The sequence below is a fragment of the Cricetulus griseus genome, chromosome 2 (genome assembly GCF_003668045.3).
Source record: "Cricetulus griseus strain 17A/GY chromosome 2, alternate assembly CriGri-PICRH-1.0, whole genome shotgun sequence".
Taxonomy (NCBI): domain Eukaryota; kingdom Metazoa; phylum Chordata; class Mammalia; order Rodentia; family Cricetidae; genus Cricetulus; species Cricetulus griseus.
Genome location: NC_048595.1, coordinates 283,974,676 through 283,993,487, shown reverse-complemented (window position 1 = coordinate 283,993,487; position 18,812 = coordinate 283,974,676). Strand labels below are relative to the sequence as shown.

Genomic DNA, 18,812 nt, shown 5'->3' with positions numbered 1-18,812 from the left:
ACTCATGATCTTCCTACTTATAACTCCCAAGTTCTGGGATCGTAAGTGTGCAGTGCCACAATTAGCTTGTTTCCTTGTTTTTTAAAATGTGGCAATCACTGTGACTGGTGCAATTGTCATGGGGAACTACCAGAGAGAGGGTTATGATTCTAAACATATAAGAGAATGTTTAGATGTATGAGTAGATTGTAAATTATTGAACGCTATTATAGTGTAAGGATATGTGTTTCTCTACATGCACATAGATGCACATCCATATACTGGCTGCTATGGAGCACTGAAATGATCATTGGTACTGAATGGAACAGGTGAGGGACTGGTAAGGTAGAAGGCATTCCAGAAGCACACATTTTCTCTTAATGCTCAGGTTAGAACATGATGGCATGAGTAGACCATTCTAGAAGAACTCCATTCTAGAAGAACTCCAGCCAAGGGGTAGAGTTGAAATGGTGCAGTGAACATATTTGGCATGCCAAAGCATGAAATTCTACCAGGAAATGGCAGTGAGGATGTGGGTGGGAGTAATACAGAGGCCAGGGAGTAGGGGGAAGTGTTATGTTGTAATGAATAAGCCCTCATGTAGTGGTGATAGAAATTTAAGATTTTTGCTTTATGTTTAAGATCTTTATTGAATTGTTATTGACATGGAAGACAGTGTACATAGTATGTGCAAATTTGGTAAGTTTTAACATACATATATCTGTGAAATCGCTGTCAGCAAAACCAGTGTTTGGTTGCATGCATAAAAACCCATGTCATATTGCTAAGGAGTCTTTCATTGCATGACTATACCCCAACTTCTTCAATCATTTATCAACAGGAAGTGATGGGCATAAACAGCTTTCAGCTATAGTATATTAATGTACTATGAACATCCAAGTAAAAACAACATGTGTTTTCCCCTCCTGACTAAATAGCTAGGAGTGTTGTTTGTCTTTCAAGCCTACAGACAGCTGAATGATGAGGTCGGAATGCTACACAGAAGCATTTATAATAATAAACTAGATTGATGGTAGAACACATCCTGTACATAGTTACCACCGATTGTTTTTCCCATTTAGTATTTATGTAGTCAGATTCATTAATATCATCCCAGCTTTACTCTGGAGAAAGACTCCTTCCCATTCTCTATCTGTGAGCTGTGTTGTTAGTTCAGGGCATGAAGACATTAAAAAATGGGGCTCATAGGAAATAGAGATGGCCTCAGGTTTCAGTGGAACCATGATGGTTAGATTTTTTTTTTTCACATGGTTCACATATTCAGTTTGGCCTCCATTGTGATGACATTTAATAGTGAGGAGTCTTTTAAGAGACAAGAGTAGCAGGAGATCTTTAGGCTGTTTGTTCAGGTTTTGTTCTCAAAATGAATTGACCTAGTAATTCTATCCCTGGTTGGTACTTAAGAGAGGAATGTTATAAAAGGGCAGGAATGACCCCTGCCCAGCATCTTTCTGGGCTTCCTCTGGCCATGCCATACCTTCCTCTAACATGAATGCCTGTCATGACATCGGCTGTGATATGATACAATGAAGGGCTCTCATCAGAGCTGGTGCCATGTTATTTAGAATTTTGGCTTCTAACGTTATGATCTGTATAAACCTCCTTCTTTTATATCTTATCCAGCCTAGGTTATTTTTCCTCAAATATGTGAAATGAGCTAATTCAATACCTAGAATTTTTCCTCCCACTAGGGGAGGCTTAAAAAATCAGGGAATCAAACCTGAGAGATTTTATAGTCAATAGTTGTTGGGAAAATTCATTTGAAAATGGTGTTCAAAGGCCCCATCTGAGGATTTTAATGAACACAAGAGAATGCAATCTTTGAAAAAGGGCTTCCTTGAACTTTTTTTTTTTTTTTTTTTTTTTTTTTTTTTTTACGGGAGATAGTAAGCTCCTTTTGAATTTCAGTTTGTGCTTAGGGGTTTTCTGTCAGGTGAGGTTAAAAATCTAACTCATTCAGCCCCAAACAGTTGATTTCTGTGGGATATGGTATTATAGAACCTGTGGTAGAGGGCCTTAATTCAATGTTCCAAGACTGTTTTAGTCTCCATGAACAGTAGGAAACTGAAACTTTAGATGATTTCACAGACATCACCAGGACCAAACAGCTGAGACCGTTTCCTGAGTTCTACTTCAGACACCTGGTTCATGCTGCAGAACTTGCAGAATAACTGGGGGATTTCAGATACAAGGCTACCCTGAGTTGTTTTAGAACCATCACTTCCTGAAAAGATTTTAATATGGGAGGGTAGAGACAGCTGGTTAACTTGAGATAAGTCAGTGTGATTCAGTAAAGACCACATACCTGACAAAGTAGATAATTTTAACGGAAGCAAATGTTATGGAAATCAAATTATAATAACTATTCTAAGCTTTTAAAACCACTCACTTTGATGTTCAAGAAATTGAAACAGTTTTGATGTTTTGATAAATGGAAAGATTTTTCCCAAGGCAGAAAATGATTTTTTTTAAGATAAGCTATTGATGATAGGCCTATGATTCAAAGGCATACCTTATGACATTAGTCACAATCTAGAGAGAGGACCTTAAGGCAGTTTCCTGACTCATTACACTCTTAGCATTTTCTTTAAACTTATTTTGCTCACCAGCTACTTAGAATGCATAGTTTATTTCAGTTAAAAAATCATTTCCTCCCTTGGAATGAGGTGTTTGCAAAACAAAATTTGATTAGCATTTATCATGAAAGGAGAAGCGACAGGAGGACATATTAATTTTTCCATTCTACAGTGCATATGCATATCAAAATATCAAATGATATGTGGTTAATACCTGCAATATGACCTGTCAATTAATTCAAACAAAGCAAATATTATAAAGATCTCTCCATTGGCATTTTATGGGGGCACTGATATTTAATTTTTTTATTACATCTGTAGATCCTTCCTCTGAAGTGACCTGAATTTTTGATGCCAGTTACTTGTGCTTAGAGTCCTGTCACTAGCTTTCTAAATGGATGAAAGAGGATGATGATAGAGCCTGGAGGTTTGGTGATGCCCTCAGCGTACTTCACAGTCTTTCATCTGAAGAGATGGTTTGTTTGGGGAAGGAAGGTATTGCTACTCAGCAAAGGAGTAGAATGAATGTCGTCCTAAGAAACTCAAAGGAACTATCAGAGACACACTAGATGGCATGAGGAGTAAACAAACCAGATTTAGCAAGTAGACAAAGAAGCAAGCTAAAGTAAGGACTGTCTTTGCCATTGCCTTTGCTTGAACGGGTCTTGGCAGAACCCATGGGTATTGGATACAATCCCTTCTCCAGCCTTTAATGTTTCTTCTTCCTACTGTGCAAAGTGAATGGGAGTGAAGTGAAGCAAATGAGCAGATATATACTCAAAGTGATCGAGCGAGGCATATTGCCTGGGAGACTGTCTTCTGGAGTCTCAGGCCCTTCCTGGTGTTGGCTGCACCCTTTTCTACTAAGCAGTGACCTAAATCTAGTTATCTCTCTAGTTATCTCATTAAACGTTTCATAATAAATATTTAAAACACGTATTATAAATGATTGATTGTCTATGTTCTGTAAACTTAAAGGCATTACTATGCAAAATTGCTTCAAATACTGTGTTCATCTTAGGACCATCAATGTTTGACTACCGGGGTATCCATCTGTACCAGCCAGGTACTAGGCTGTGATGAGGCATTTCAAAGTCTCTTTCATTGGTACCTCTCTATTCGCACATGACATATGTATATCTTCTGTTTATAAATGTGGTTATAAAGCAGCTACTATCTGTCGCTACACGTATTCTTTATGCCATTTCCCCAATTATTGCTGCTTTCTAAGACCTCACTGATTTCAGTTCAATAAGGGCAAAAGAAACTTCGGCAATTCAACTACTTGTGTGGTGATTTACCAAGTGGCCTTGGCCAATCTTCTGCTTTTGTTTTTGAGTTAATTCTTCAAATTGTGATGACTCTTAGTTCAGAACTAGAACTGACAGGGGAAATCTGAAAACAGGGAGAATATATTTTCCAGTTTGGTTTGATGGCTTTATGCCATTTTTCTTATATATCCTTCACATAGCTCACCCCTTCCCTCATCATACTTTAGGTATTTGCAGTAAAGCCCATGGGATTTGTAGAAGAAAAGTCTCCTTGCCTTGGGCTCCTTCTAACCTTTTGGATTTTACCAATTTGAGCAAGGAAGGAAGAGGTTTAATTCAACAAGGCTTGGTGAGTTTCTTTTATAAATTTGGCATGGAATTGGAAATGTCTTCTTGTTTTGTTGTGACCTTTGTGTCCACATCCCCACACAGAAATCCATATTTTTAATGGAGGAGGAAACACTCCTCTGAGTATTACCCTTTCGATCTCATAATGAATGAGGTAAACCAAATGAAATAAAAGTGCTTGTCCTACATTGTAGGTAATCATGCAAGTGGAGACATTGTCAAGTGAACACCTGCCTAAATTTCCCCATTATTATTCAGACTGGGGTGTGTATGAGTGGATGGGGCTGAGAAGAAGCAGGAAATGAGGTGGGGGAGAGGAATTCTATAACAAGTCACAAAGGAAAACTATAGTTTTCCATGACTATAGAAAGAGGTCATATGTTAGTTTGCTATTTTCTGTTATAGATTCTACTGCCTTGGTTAAGGAGGAAACAGAGATCTCTCTGTAAAATGCTTAAGCATTTAATTTGTGTGTCTTCTAAAGTCATGCTACATGGCCATTGATCCCGTTTCCCACAAGTCAGTATTAGCAGAGTATAGTTGAATGACCTTGGAAGTGGATCTTCCTCTATAGGTAAAAGGTGATTTATTTGTCACTTTGACCCCAAGAGAAGACAGATGGAAGTTTCCAGAAAATTAAACAAAGAAGCATAACCTTCAGCAGTGAATTAGCAGCTCTCCATGTGTCCCTAGAATAAGGGACCATAGGAGCCCTTGCCTGAGCTCACCCTCTGTTTACCCACGTGCTCTGTACCTGTTTTCTCTTTGTCTACTTTTTTCAACCTCCAATTCCCCCAGTGATGTCACGAGAAAAGAATCATCTGGACAGAGTTACATAAAGTTTTACTTTCTTGGAGCATTGGTGAGCTTTATGCATAGAAAATTTAGGATGAATAACTGATATTAATTTTACTTTTGCATCTGGGGCTAGTAAAAGTCAGAGTTAAGTGCATATCTCCCATTGCTTGAAGTCTAATGGGGATGCATTTTATTGTTCTAAGTTTCTTACTAATACTAGTCTTCATTTTATTTAATTTTACTTTTTGTTTGGTTGTTTGCAATTTTCTATTACTTTCCTGAGCACATTTTTATTAATTTTAAAATTACATGTGTATAGTGTAAACTGACTACATTCAGTGCCCTCACCCTTTTACCACTCTTGGGTAATCTCCTCTTCCCCACAATCTGTCTGTCTGTCTGTCTGTCTGTCTGTCTGTCTGTCTGTCTGTCTGCCTGTCTCATATTCATGTTTCTTTGTTTTATTTTGTGACATACCAAGATTAACCAGGGCCATTGGTGTGACTGTCATGTCCTAAATTTACAAGAAAAAAACCATGGTTTGCCTTAAAGAAGCTTTTGATTCTATGATAAATGTATATTTTTGAGAAACATTACTTTGTTGCATTGTATGATGTAAATAGGCAGCTAGAATTGAATAAAAATTTCTTATCTGTAACCTAGAACTTTTGTTTGCTAATAAACAGAACATACATTCAACACCCCATCACCCCCACCACACACACACCTTGAAAACATCATCAGAGCATCCTTTTCAGAGCTACAGCTTTTTGGTTCATGAATAGTAATGTTGTATGGCTTTCAAATTCAGAGATTCAGAGAGAAAGAAAATGTGTTTTATTCACCCACAATGCATAAAATCTAACAACTTCAAATAATGGTGTGTCTATATACATTTTCTTAATATTGAAGTTACTATGAAGAGCACTCTGAAATATGGTAAAACAGTGTCAACATTATGAATGAACTTTGGAAACAAATGTCAGTTTCACAATTAGATAACTACATTGTAGAAACATGTAAAGCCCTGTAGGTAAAGTTTTATGTAGGTAAAGTTTTACAGAAAACATAGGCTATTGGTAAATAATTTTCTTTTGAAATTAGCTAAATAGGTTTAATGTCTCATATGCACTTTGGGTGATGTTTACTGATCTTATTTTTGGTGGTAATTTGGTGATGTTGTAATCAACCAGTATGAGTAGGAGATGGAACAGTGACACAGAGAAGGAAAAATAGCAATAGAAACAGATACAAAAATTATCTACCCTTTAAAAAAACACAAGATGGGTACTGTCAGATGCTTGTTAAAAGGGGCTGAATAAAGGAACAGGAGTACAGCAGTTTAATTCATTGTGATATGAGCAAAGTTTTCTTAGCAATGCAGAAAGTTTGAAATAAAATGAATAGAGAGTATTTATTTTTGTCTGGCTAATTCATCATCAAAGTTTATAAAGACATCAACTGAATTTGTCACAGAAGCTTGTGGATAAGTCTGAGATAGAATATCTCAAGACCACAGTGTTGAATAGCCTATGTTATGGGAAATGACCCAAGGCACAGAGAGCTGTGAGTGTGAGAGTGTCCTCTCTGCTCCATTTCTCCAGACTGCATTGGGAACTGAAATGTCCTCACTATACTGCCTAGCAAGCCTTGCATATTTATGAGTGCTTTGCCAGCAAGGTTATAAAACACTTTGCCCCTGAATATCTCTGCTCATGGTCCAGTAAAATCAGGGTAACTGTGGAAAACATTTATTTTCTTTGCAAAGGTATATCTGCTTAGAGTATCATTGAAATCAGTTTTCTATGATTTTGTGTGTGTGTGTGTGTGTGTGTGTGTGTGTGTGTGTGTGTGTGTGTGTGTGTGTATGTGTATTCATGTGTGCATTCATGTTTGCATGTGTGTGAATTCATGTGCGCATTCGTAATTGCATGTGTGTGCATGCATGCATGTGCATCTGTGTATGTATGTGAGTACATGCATGTTATTCATACTTTCCTTATTCTGAGGTCATTAAAATGATCTAAATAGTAACATCAATAAATCATAGAATGGGATTTCACTGGGTCTGCTTGCAGTTCCCCTCTGCCCACCTCTAACAGAGAGGAAACCAAAGCAGGGTTGAGTCTTATAGTTCTTTAGTACATAGCAGACACTCAAAATCTTATGTCAGTGCTATAAAAATAAGATTGGGGCTGCAGGAATGGCTCAACAGTTGAGAGTTCTCATTGATCTTGCCAAGGCCCTATGCTCAGTTCCCAGCTAACCTGGTGGTTAGCACCAATCCATAATGCCAGTTCTAAGGGATCGGACACCCTCTTCTGATCTCTGGGGGCACCAAGCAAAACATTCATGAGCAGAAAATAAATAAAATAAAAATGAGAGCGTCCTTGTGACAAAACATCAGCGCCATTTTCTCCACTTCATTTTTGTATCTCAAAGACCATTTTGTACTGAAGGTGGTGGCGTTCACTTAATATGACTAATAAAACACCCAGCACATGTTGAGGATGCAGTCTCGAAGCTGTCCAGTTGACTTCGTACTCACTGTAGTTTTCATTTAGTTTGCCTGTAGTATTCTATTCACTGTTTTCTTTTTCTCCAATCATATTCAAATGAACTCATCTAATTATCCTAAGAAATACAGCTTTCATAGTTTCCTTTTTTATAGTATTTTAAATTTTCTTTTCTTTATGTAAAATGTATGTTTATTTGAAAAAACTGCATTGTATGTGGTGCCTGGTGGCCTGCCCGGTTCAGGATGTGTGGGCAGTTGTTTCAACAAATACTGCCTTTCCTCCAGCCTTTTGGTATCTACTCATGTCCAGTTTCATGTGACTCTTCCTGTTTCATGGAAACATTGATTTTATTCATTTGAAAGTATTGAGTGTAATATTTTAAAGTCACTGTATAATTGCTTTTTGTGGCTTTTTTTTTGGTTCTGTCCTCACTTGTCTCCTTCTTGGTATAACACTACCATGCATAAGCAGTACAATGACTACAGATTTGAGAGAGATCTTTGCAGTCAATATCATTGCAGCCTGTCTGGAGTCATGGCTGGAATTATCCAGGTTTTAGTAAGTATAGTGGATGGGGTGGGCTTTATTAATATCTGATATGCTCAGGACTACTAATCTGACTTTAAGTGCCTTCTAATCCTCCAGAGAATTGCTAATCTCCCAGATGCAGCCTAACATTTCTGCCCCAACCACTTCACTATTGCTTTTGTCCAGTTTGAAAACTAGAAGACACAGTGTCAACTGACACAGTTACTGCCACTATGTGGAACTCCTTTTTAATGTAATGACATTGGTTTTTCCTCTACAGCCTTGGGTCTTAGATGGTAACTCCTAGTCCTAACTATTCATACAAGCTATCTGTTTGTCTGGCTAGGAGAACGTTCTTTCTTCAAACTCCATGGCTCTGACAATTTCAGTTTTCTCAGTTCTCTTATTCGACCCTTTAAAAAGAAGGATAAAAACACCTATCTTATAGTATAAGGTAAAGAAAATTGTATGGGTGTAGCTTTCCTTTATCTTCCTTTCTGTGGGATTTGACTTCCTAATGGAAATTCACTTTTTATCCCAGAGCTTTGTTTTGTAAGATTTAAATGACTCTTCCTCTTGTAAAGAGGTCACCAGTTTAGGGTTGTGACAAGGCAGGCTGGTGTTTCAATCTGGATTGGAAACAGAAAGACAGCAGGATATAACTGAATCACATCCATCACAATTGTATTGATCAGTAGCAAGGACAATGATACTACCTCTTCACTTGCTAATTCATTTTATATTCCCACAATGGAAAAACAGTAACACTTAACTGGACTCCTCAAACGGATACATTATCCAATACAAATTTTATTGTTTTCATAAATTTATGTGTGGACATCCATTGATATGTTATTTACTTACATTCTTTCAGGTACAATTTCTAAGGTAGTCTGGATATAGGGGCAGAAAATAAATTTTTTGGTCATTCTTAGTGGACCATATTGAAAATAAAGATTGACTTTACCTCAAACAGTACAGAAAATCAAAGGCAAATCTTGTGTTATCCGTGGACTTGAGAATCCATTTCAAATTCCTTATGCTTACACATGAAACCACTGAAAATGAGTAATGTTCATCAGAATGTCGGCTGCTCTGTCTGTTGGTGTTTGCTATGCTCCAGAGCTGTCTGCAGTCTGCAGTGTCCTAACTATTGTGCTTTGCTTAACCTCAGTAGCCTGTGAGGTTTCCTGGCTCTGATGTTCACATATATAGCTATCATCAGTTATGACAGTTTTGGTCATCATATGGAGTCATAAAAGCTTTAAAAGACTTGACTCCTATGGGAACAAAATATATTTGCTACATCACCTTATCATTCCCACATCAGTACTCATGCTTAAGTTCCCTCATTGCTGCTGGAGGAGTGCGAGTGGCATACAATAGTGGTGAAGCTGAGGAATAGGGAAAGTGATAAAGGGCCTCAGACAGGGTTCAAAGAAGTAGTTTAGTTGTAATCACTGGGATTCTCTGTGTGGGACAGAGTTCCACTGGGTATCAACATCATAGGAAGATTCTCCATGATGCAACAAACAAACAAACCACCACCAATGAAAACCCCAACCATCAAAAATAAGTGACTTTATAAGCTTGTTTACAACAGAGATAAAGTAGAATCTACCCACAACCAGAAAAACACAAAACATCTCCAGATCAACATCAACACTGTTTCTCAAGCAGACAACCTCATCCTTACTTCTTAAATACACTTCCTACATACAAAGTTATCGATGCCTTTTTATCTAGTTGCCTTGGTGTGTGCTTTCAGATGAACTTCTCCTGATTCTTTGAATTCTCTTGCAATGACCAACCTCAAATTTTTGTGATGTTTTCTTTTTCTTGGTGTAGCAAGCTTATTAAATCTCTTATTTTTAAAATCACAGACATATCCCTGCTGTTTTGGGGCTCATGTACATTGATTATGGAGTGTACTTGTTCATAGTAACATAAATTAGGAGGTTGTACCATCACCAGGAGGCCAAAGAAAATCAGTCATGGAGAGAGGCATTAGAAATTCTCCAGTGATGCGAACAGATGAGAACAGGCCATTTGGGGGCAGGGGGCTCCTATAACTATGGCAGCTGCTGTACCACTAATGTTTTGGCATGTGCACTCAGCAGTGTCTGTAGAATAGGAAATATCTATTCCGGATGGAGCTAGGCAATTATGGAGGCAAGTGTTTTGTTCCATCTCACCATGTTGTCAGCACTGTCTCCCTTTTTCAGAACCTCTGGCCATGCACTGTGCCTGTAGCTAGACCTTTACCACACTTTAGGTTATCTTTACTTGAGGTCATGAGGAAGCAGAAAGGTTGAGTCAGGTGTAGATTAGAAGAACGGACATATGATAGGTAGGATTTTTGTTGGGGGGGTGGTAGGGGAGGAAGGGAGGGAGAAGGAAACTGGGATTGTCATGTAATTCAATCTTGTTTGTAATTCAAATATATAAAAACTAAAAAAGAGATACCTCTCACTTCTTTAAATCGTAGCCCAGACAAACATACACACAACCACCACCAACAAAACCCTGAACCAAACTTTAATTCTAGATGCCTTCAAAGCAGAGAGCTATTTACTTCCAATCAACTGATTTATATCTATAGTGGGTACTTTCATATCTCCTAGGTATAATTTATATTTTACAAAGAGTGTGTAGTATTCTCTGAGTTAAAATCTTAGGTGTAGCCACACCTTGAATGCCTGAACAACTGTCCTAAGAGCAAGCTTAACCCCGTTCAAGAGCTATGGACCTACAGACCAGTGAGTAAGAGAAACTGTCTTGATTCTGTTAATTTCCTTTAATTTTCATGCTTTATCAAGTAAGAAGTAAACATTCAGGCATAGCCTTATAGGGACATTGTGCTGAGAATTAGGACCCCATAGGTCTGAGAACCTTGTCTGTGGCCTTAATCGTGTGACTGAACCTTGATTGCCACATCATAAAGAATTGATTCTATTATGAATAAAGATGGCTGCTGAACCAAATAAAAAGAAGGCGGAGCTACACACTGCTTCTGCACATTGCAGTGACAGCCAGCAGGTATGACCTGCTCACCCTCTGCCCTATAGGAGTCATTATAAGAAGGTTCTTCTGATTTTTCTCAATCTTCATAACAAACTTACACAATACAAATCATTATTTCTTGGTAGATGGATAATCTAGGATTCATGGAGGCTGAATAACTCACTCAGGAATAACCGAGGCAAAGAATCAAAGCAGATGGCTGAGTAGGAAGCTCTAAGAGTCTCTCTCCCCACTGGGCTATGATTGCACTGGCAGAATTTGTCTGATGTAAATATTTTGGCACTTTGGAGTACATTGAACTCTTACAACTTCCATAGGAACATTTGGGCAGTTAACATCAGTTAATTTTGGTCAGTTCTCACTTGTTTACTGGCCATCCCCCATGCTCAGCTCAGTAGCAAGACATACACAAGCTGCAAGAGCAACTTGCACATAGTGTGCAAGGTAAGCAGCAAAAGCCCCACCTGGAAGTATCAATGTGTGTGTGTGTGTTCTGGTCATACTAATACAGATACAGGGGCATGGAACATTGGTGAAATCCCTTCAATTGTGCAAATCCCTCCTCCTATAGCTGAAGGGACTTCAGGGAAATATAAAGGTCCTGGGATTTTCCATCTCCCTTCATTTTTTAAAACCACCTTCCTTTTGGAAGACAGACATGAAAGATTAAGACAGCCAACAGAAAGTGCACATATAAAGAAAATGAGAAAGTGACTATTTATGGCCAGTGAAAAGTACAGACTCAGAAAAGGTAGGAAAGACCATAAATTTGGAACAGATGATGATCTAAGTGATTTAAATCCCAAAGCCAAACAAATACCTATGGACCTCAGAGAAAGGAGAGAATCTGGTTCCCAGATTCAAGATGTTATTGTATTTAAGCTAGATTTCTGCCAAAAATACCATAAGGCACAGACATAGGAAAATGTTGACTATTTAGAAGGAGGAGAAAAAGGCAGGTGGAAAAATTGAGCAAAAGCTGTCACTGAAAGAGGGAGGTTGTCAGACCAAGTAGGGAAAACAACAACCTTTAAAACAAGTCTTAATCATGATCCACAAAGTGATGGGCCATTGTGGAAAAGTCAGGAAAAGAATGAGTGAGCAAGATAGAAATATTGGGTAGAAGTGAAACCCATAAAGTAAACCAGAAATCCTAGAGCTGGAGATTATGGTAACTAAAATGGAAATTAGCAACAGGGATATCTGGGCAGATTTAAATGAGCAGAAGTTTCAGAGCTGAGGGCCATCCAAGTTGGAAGTGTTCAAGCTGAAGAACAGAAAAAATGAAGAACAAAGCCTAAGGGATAATGGGGAAATACAAAGAGGACTAAGACACACAATAGAAAGAGAAAAAGAAGAGATGGTGTTTGAAGCAATGCCAGGCACTCCTTACAGCTGGATGGATGATGTGAACAGTCAAGCATCCAGGAAGATGATGACCCTAGGTAGGATGGAATCAGAGGCTTATTTTGAGATGTACAGGGAACCTGCCCAAAGACAAAGCAAAGCTTAAAAGCATCAAGCTTTAATCACATGTAAAGATTTGCTGTAACAGATTTCTCATCAGAAACACTGGAAGCTAGAAGACAGTCATAGGGTTAGCAGATTTAAACTGTCAAATGAAAAACATTATCAAGAACACATTGACCAAATTTCTCCAAATGTGAGGGAGAAATTAAGACATTTCTAGGTAAATACAACTTGGTGAAATTTGTTAACCTTGCATTTCAAGACATTCTAAAGGCGGTCTTGTAGGCTAAAATGAAAACATAGTTGACAAATAACTTGAGGCCATATGAAGATAAGCTCTCACTAGCAGAAAACTAACAGGCAATTATAAAAGCTAGCATGATTACACTAGCGGTTTGTAGCTGCACACTTCTGTTTTCTTCATGAGTTACATACTAAGATGGTGAAAATGTTATTCTAAAAGCTAGTATTTCTCCAACCTTGTTTCAGAAGCCCACTTTTTTTTCTACACAAGATACTAAAACCTTAAAAAAACACCAACAGGAAGCAGGAATTATGAGTAGATTGATAAACAATAAGAGAACAAGCCAATAACCATCAAAGTCTTCCAATAAATAAAACCTTTGAATTTCAGACATCTAGACAGACCTGCTACCAATCATCAAAAAATGTGTTTAAAGTCTTGAAGAAGGGAAAGTAAACACTTCATCCTTTTCGGAGGCTAGGACTAATTTGACATTATTTGAAAAATCACTACCAGCAAAGAAATTACAATCCATGTACAAATAAACTCATGAAAAACTGATGCAAAAGTTCTAAACAGAATGTTGTCAAACAGGATTTGCAGCATATTTATACATTTTGCTAGTCCAGGGGACCTGATGCCCTCTTCTGGCATCTGTGGGCACCTGCACACAAGTGCACATACATGCACACAACGACTAATAAAATAAATCTATAAAAACAATTAAAATAGGCTTGGCTATGGATGCATGGATCAAGATTCACAGGACTAGGCTCAATATAGGTTAATATAATTTTAATTGGGGAGAAGGCACTTACACAAGAAACAGATGACCACTGCAAGTTCCCAACTCCAAGGATCCAACCAGGCTACTCTCTGTGACCCGACCTGAAGGTTGGGACCCCAGACCTAGTCCTACCTTCTGTCACATTTGCACCTATGACCATATATAAATGGGCGTGGTCAGTGCTACAGGTGCAAGTGGGGTGGGTGGGATGGGGAGTGGGGTAGGGGTGGATATCTCACTACACTGGGAAAAAATGACTCAGTAGGTAAAGCACTTGCTGTTCAAGTTCAAGGACATGAGTTTGATTCTCATGATGTTTGGCAGAGGGAGGGAGAGAGTTAACTCCAGAAAATTGTATTCAAGTGCTGTGACACACAATTAGAAAATAATAAAAATGATAAATTTCTATACTGTGTCAGTATTACTTCAAAGAAAAAATGAATCAGAGTAAAAGGAATAATCAAGGCAGAAATTATAGCTGTTATCATCTGTTTGTTGTGAAGTCTGGCCTTCTTAGCACTACACGTCACTAATACAATATACACACCCAAAACATGAACTATCTGCATGACAATCGGTTTCACCAAGGTTATAAAGGCTCAAAAACATCTCAACCCATGTTTGTGCAAATAGTTGCTCACAAAATCCCTGGTAGCCCATATCTTAAATACCACTGAGATTCCTGACACATTTCAGACAGGAAACTATTTAAGACTGTAGTTAGAAATATGTTGATGTTCCTTGTTATGCCAGTAGAAGATGTGGATAATTAGGATTTATTTTATTTGTTGTCTGGACTTTATATTGTGAAATCTGACATTTTTTGGAATTATAACAACACATAGTGTTAAATAGAATAAAACATTAGAACTATATAGCAGGCTTCAGAATGAGAGGAATTAAATGTGGAAAAAGAAAGCTTTTCTGACAGTTGATAAATTTTTAAAAGTAATTTGATTAACGCTCATGGCAATTTAATTTGAACACCCATTTGTCAAAACTGCAGCTAGGCATTCCTTTCTTACCCTTTCAGTGTGCCCAGATACCTGCTGCTACCTAAGTAGCCGAGCATTTCATCAGTACCCGCAATAGTAGCTTTCAGGGCCAATTGAAAGAAAAATAAAGGTAATGCAATTTAGCTCCCTGGGATCCTGATTTACATAAAATTGCATATTTATGACCACTGTTTTCCATCCAATAATTACATAATTTTCTCGAATTTAAATATCATGCCGACCTCGACTTTTTCTAGGAAAAGCAGAAAGCAGCTTATTGAGCTTGTTTTTCTTCTAAGTATTTTCAGGCAGAGATTTTTTGGAAGGTATTTTCCTTCTCCTGTGGAGAATTCAATAGCATTTGTTAGGGGAAAATATGATTCATGAATAAACCAGTAATTTGGCAAAGCAAGGAAGTCCCATTAGTTTTTAGAGGCTGGAAGTTTAGTCTTACAGTGTGACAGGGTTATTAAACCAATGCAGGGTTGGCTTCCAACTTGGAATGGACTCCCTTGGCACTAACAATGTTTCAGTCACAAATAAGGAATGCAAGTGTGGTTTTAATAGGAAAACACCAAGCACAAAGATGATTTACTCCTTCCCATGAAAACTCTCTATGCAGTATTGTATTGCTTTTGGGGTCATCTACTATTTTTGAAATTTCTCCTTTTAGTTTTGTATTAGTAACTGTTTTTGTCCCAACCATATGATTTATTTAAAAAATAAATATGCATTTATTTAAAAATTTATTTAAAAAATAAACTCTGATGAGTTTGGAAATATGTATGTATATGTATATGTATATGTTATAATATAAATCACTATCAGTGTAGATATGCACCTCTGAGAACAGTTTGGTGTATTTAATATCCTTACTTTGTGATTAAAATGACATATTTCACAACTTCTCCTAGCTAAAAAGAAAAATCTCATTAGGCTTTATGTACAGATAATGTGGGACTTTGCTTTATAGCATCTTGACACCCAAATTTGTATTTTAAATTTTCAAAAAATATACATTTCCATGATTACTTTGTTCCCTCAGCAGTATCTCCTGAGTGGTCGACACTGTAGCATGCAATCACACAAGGCATTCTCACATTCCTTTTTGGTAAATATGGAGTCCCATGAGATCCATCTGCCTTGGAGTGACCTTCAAGAACCACATTGTTTAAAATGGAAAGGTAGATACGATGTCAGTGTGTGTGTGTGTGTGTGTGTGTGTGTGTGTGTGTGTGTGTGTGTGAGCTGTGTCAATGTTGAGAAGATAATGATTTAGCATTTAAGTGGCTAGGATATGGCAGTTATTAAAAATGTCTTTGAGTAGATGAGAACACCCAAGAAAATGATAGCTGTGTATCTGGGTTTATCTTCTTAGCTTCAGCTTGCCAAGTGTTTTGTCTCTGATGGTAACAGAAAGCCATTAGTTTAGGGTGAGACTAAATGTTAGTCTAGTTTCTATAGCAGACTGCTTTTACACTTTCTGAAGTCAAACATAAACTTCTGTTAAAAGCATTGGGATTCACAAATTTTATTACTCAACTTTACAGATAGGGAAATTTTAGTAATTTTGTGGCCTTTGCGTTTTCTGCTCTATGAAGTAGCACTTCCTTTACTGCCCTAAGCGTCTCCCATCAGATATTTGTGAAGTGCTGGTTATACAGTAGAAATGGGACATCTGACATCACCTCCCAGAAACTCCTGTGTGAGGCATCTCTCATCCCAGTGCACATGCCTCATTCATGCATTTCCTTGTAATATCTTCCTACTTCCCGAGGAAGAGGTTCTCTCCTGTTCACCTTTGCCTCTTCAACTTCTTTGTTCCATTGAGGCAAATCTGCATTTCGTTTTATAGGTGAAAAACTCACAGCTAAGAACTCTTCTTTCAATGTTAGCTTGTAGTCTACCACCAACAAAGCAGAATCTCACTTACTGAAGATTTCTTTCGATACCTTGTTTTTCCAATCTGCTTCTAAGTAATGGAATGTGGGATGAAAAGGAATCTGTATAGGATATGAGGAAATTCTGTTTTCATACTATTCTTGAATAACTCCACCAGTCAAAGAAGAAGTAGAAGGAGGATGAGGATGAGGAGGAGGAGGAGGAGGAGGAGGAGGAGGAGGAGGAGGATGAGGAGAGGGGGAGAGTCCTAGATAGAGCAAGAGTGAATGGGGGATCTTATTAGTCTTGCCATCTGCTTACTGACTCGGGATCTCTGGACCCACACAGGCAATGTCTGTGACCTGGAATTAGTGGTGATGGCAGATAACCTGCCCAGAGTCTCTCCATTGGTGTTTCAGTAGGGAGACACAGACATAGAATAGAAAGGTTTGTCTTTTTATTTAATTGGGTGGATGCTTTAGCAAAATCCTTGAGTGTTCCTCTTCATCCTGATGGTTTTCTTTTAAAATGTACTTTCAGATTTGATTCTTCCAGATTCAACTTCTGTTAGTCACTATTAGCTTTTACAGACTCTCTTCATGGGTCTTTGAACAATGAAGTGGAGCATCAAAAAGGCAAATAGATACTCCATAGGTCAGCATCCTCATTTCAATCTAAATGTGGAAAATACCTTTCCAAACCAAGCCGTGGCAACTCCTTTTGTAAGAACTTTACCTTTAAAATATTGATTTTATTAGTTTTGATTATGTGTATGCATGTATGCCTGTGAGTGTGGGAGGAGGCCCAAAGACGCCAAATACATCAGATATTCGAGAAATGGAGTTACAGGTAGTTATAAGCTGACCAACATGGATGCCGGGATCCCAATTTGGGTCCTCAGAATGTACTCTTAACCCCTGAGCCCCTTCTCCAGCCCCAAGAATTTACCTTAGCGGATTCTAAGTTTCTTTTAGTAATTTAGCTGTTTAGAAGCATCCGTCTAAACACTGTTCTGATTCTTTCTTTCTTTCTTTCTTTCTTTCTTTCTTTCTTTCTTTCTTGATAGTGCTGTGAATTGAACCCAGGGCCTCATAGTTGCCTGCCAGGCTTCCTATCATTGAACTGTATCCTCAACCCAGCACTGTTGTTTTCACAAAACAGGACACTGAAAAGCAAAGGGTTAAAAAATTATTGCAACATTAACATAATATAATCTGGCCTATATATATACATATATATATGTATAAATGTAGTGAATATACATACATGTGGGTATACTATGACATGAATAAAAAGAATGGCTAAATATTAAATATAAAGGGATGAGGAAGGAGTTAATGCAGGTAATGGACCTGAGTTATTAAAGAGGAGATGAAGTTAATTGGTCCTCTAGTTCTAGTTCTTTTTTGGAGGCAGGAGGTGATAGATAAGTGAATAAAATACATTTGACAGTAAAATGTAAAATCCAACATGAAGCTATACAGCTTCCATTTAAAATGCCAATTCTAACTGTATAGAAGTTATTTAATTGTGTAGACTTCAGATCTGGTTGATATTGGTATGTGATTTTTTTGTTATTGTTTTTGTTTTTTGAGACAGGGTTTCTCTGTGTAGCTTTGGAGCCCTATCCAGGCTGGCCTCGAACTCACAGAGTTCTGCCTGCCTCTGCCTCCGGAGTGCTGGGATTAAAGGTGTGCGCGACCAACGCCTGGCGGTATGTGATGTTTTTGTTTACAAGTTTTTTATTTTAAAATAATAAATGTTATAAAATTAACTAAAATATTGTAATAGATTAGTGTACTGAAACAGTTCAGCTGCTTTACATCCCATGACCTGCTGGGTTTTAAATATAAGAGAAGAAAGCTAAGAAAGGAGTCTTTGTCTTTCAGAAACTTGTTTTCACCAAGTGTGTGTATGTGTGTGTGTGTGTGTGTGTGTGTGTGTGTGTTAGCTAGTGGCAGGATCCACCCTCCTATCTTCAGACACACTTTGTACAAACAAGATGTTATCATGTGTGTTTGTGTGTGTATTACATTGGAATAATGGAAAAATCCATGGCTCTTGCTGAATATTATATCTATTCAGCACAGTGACTGTCTCCTGATCATTTATTGACATGAGTATCAGCTTTGCTGGTCACAGATATGAAATACTGGCAGTGATAATGCATGGAAATATCTTCAGATCATATTGGGCTTTTGCAAGTAAAAGTCCACAAATTATTAATGGAGTCTTTTTTTCCCAAGCTGAAAGAAAACAGACTCAGAAAACTAGGCTAGACCCACTTGGCCTGAGAAAAAAGGCTAAGTGAAAATGTCATAGGATGATATAAAGAAAACCCTGCAGATCCAGACTTGTAAGGGGCCAGATC

General features: G+C 37.8%; 1 protein-coding gene across 1 annotated transcript in view; it reads right to left on the bottom strand.

The window, feature by feature from the left end:
* The window catches only part of Oprm1 (opioid receptor mu 1), a 51,706-nt gene that overhangs the window by 22,515 nt on the left and 10,379 nt on the right, over nucleotides 1–18,812 (bottom strand). The gene's annotated exons all lie outside the window — the stretch shown is intronic.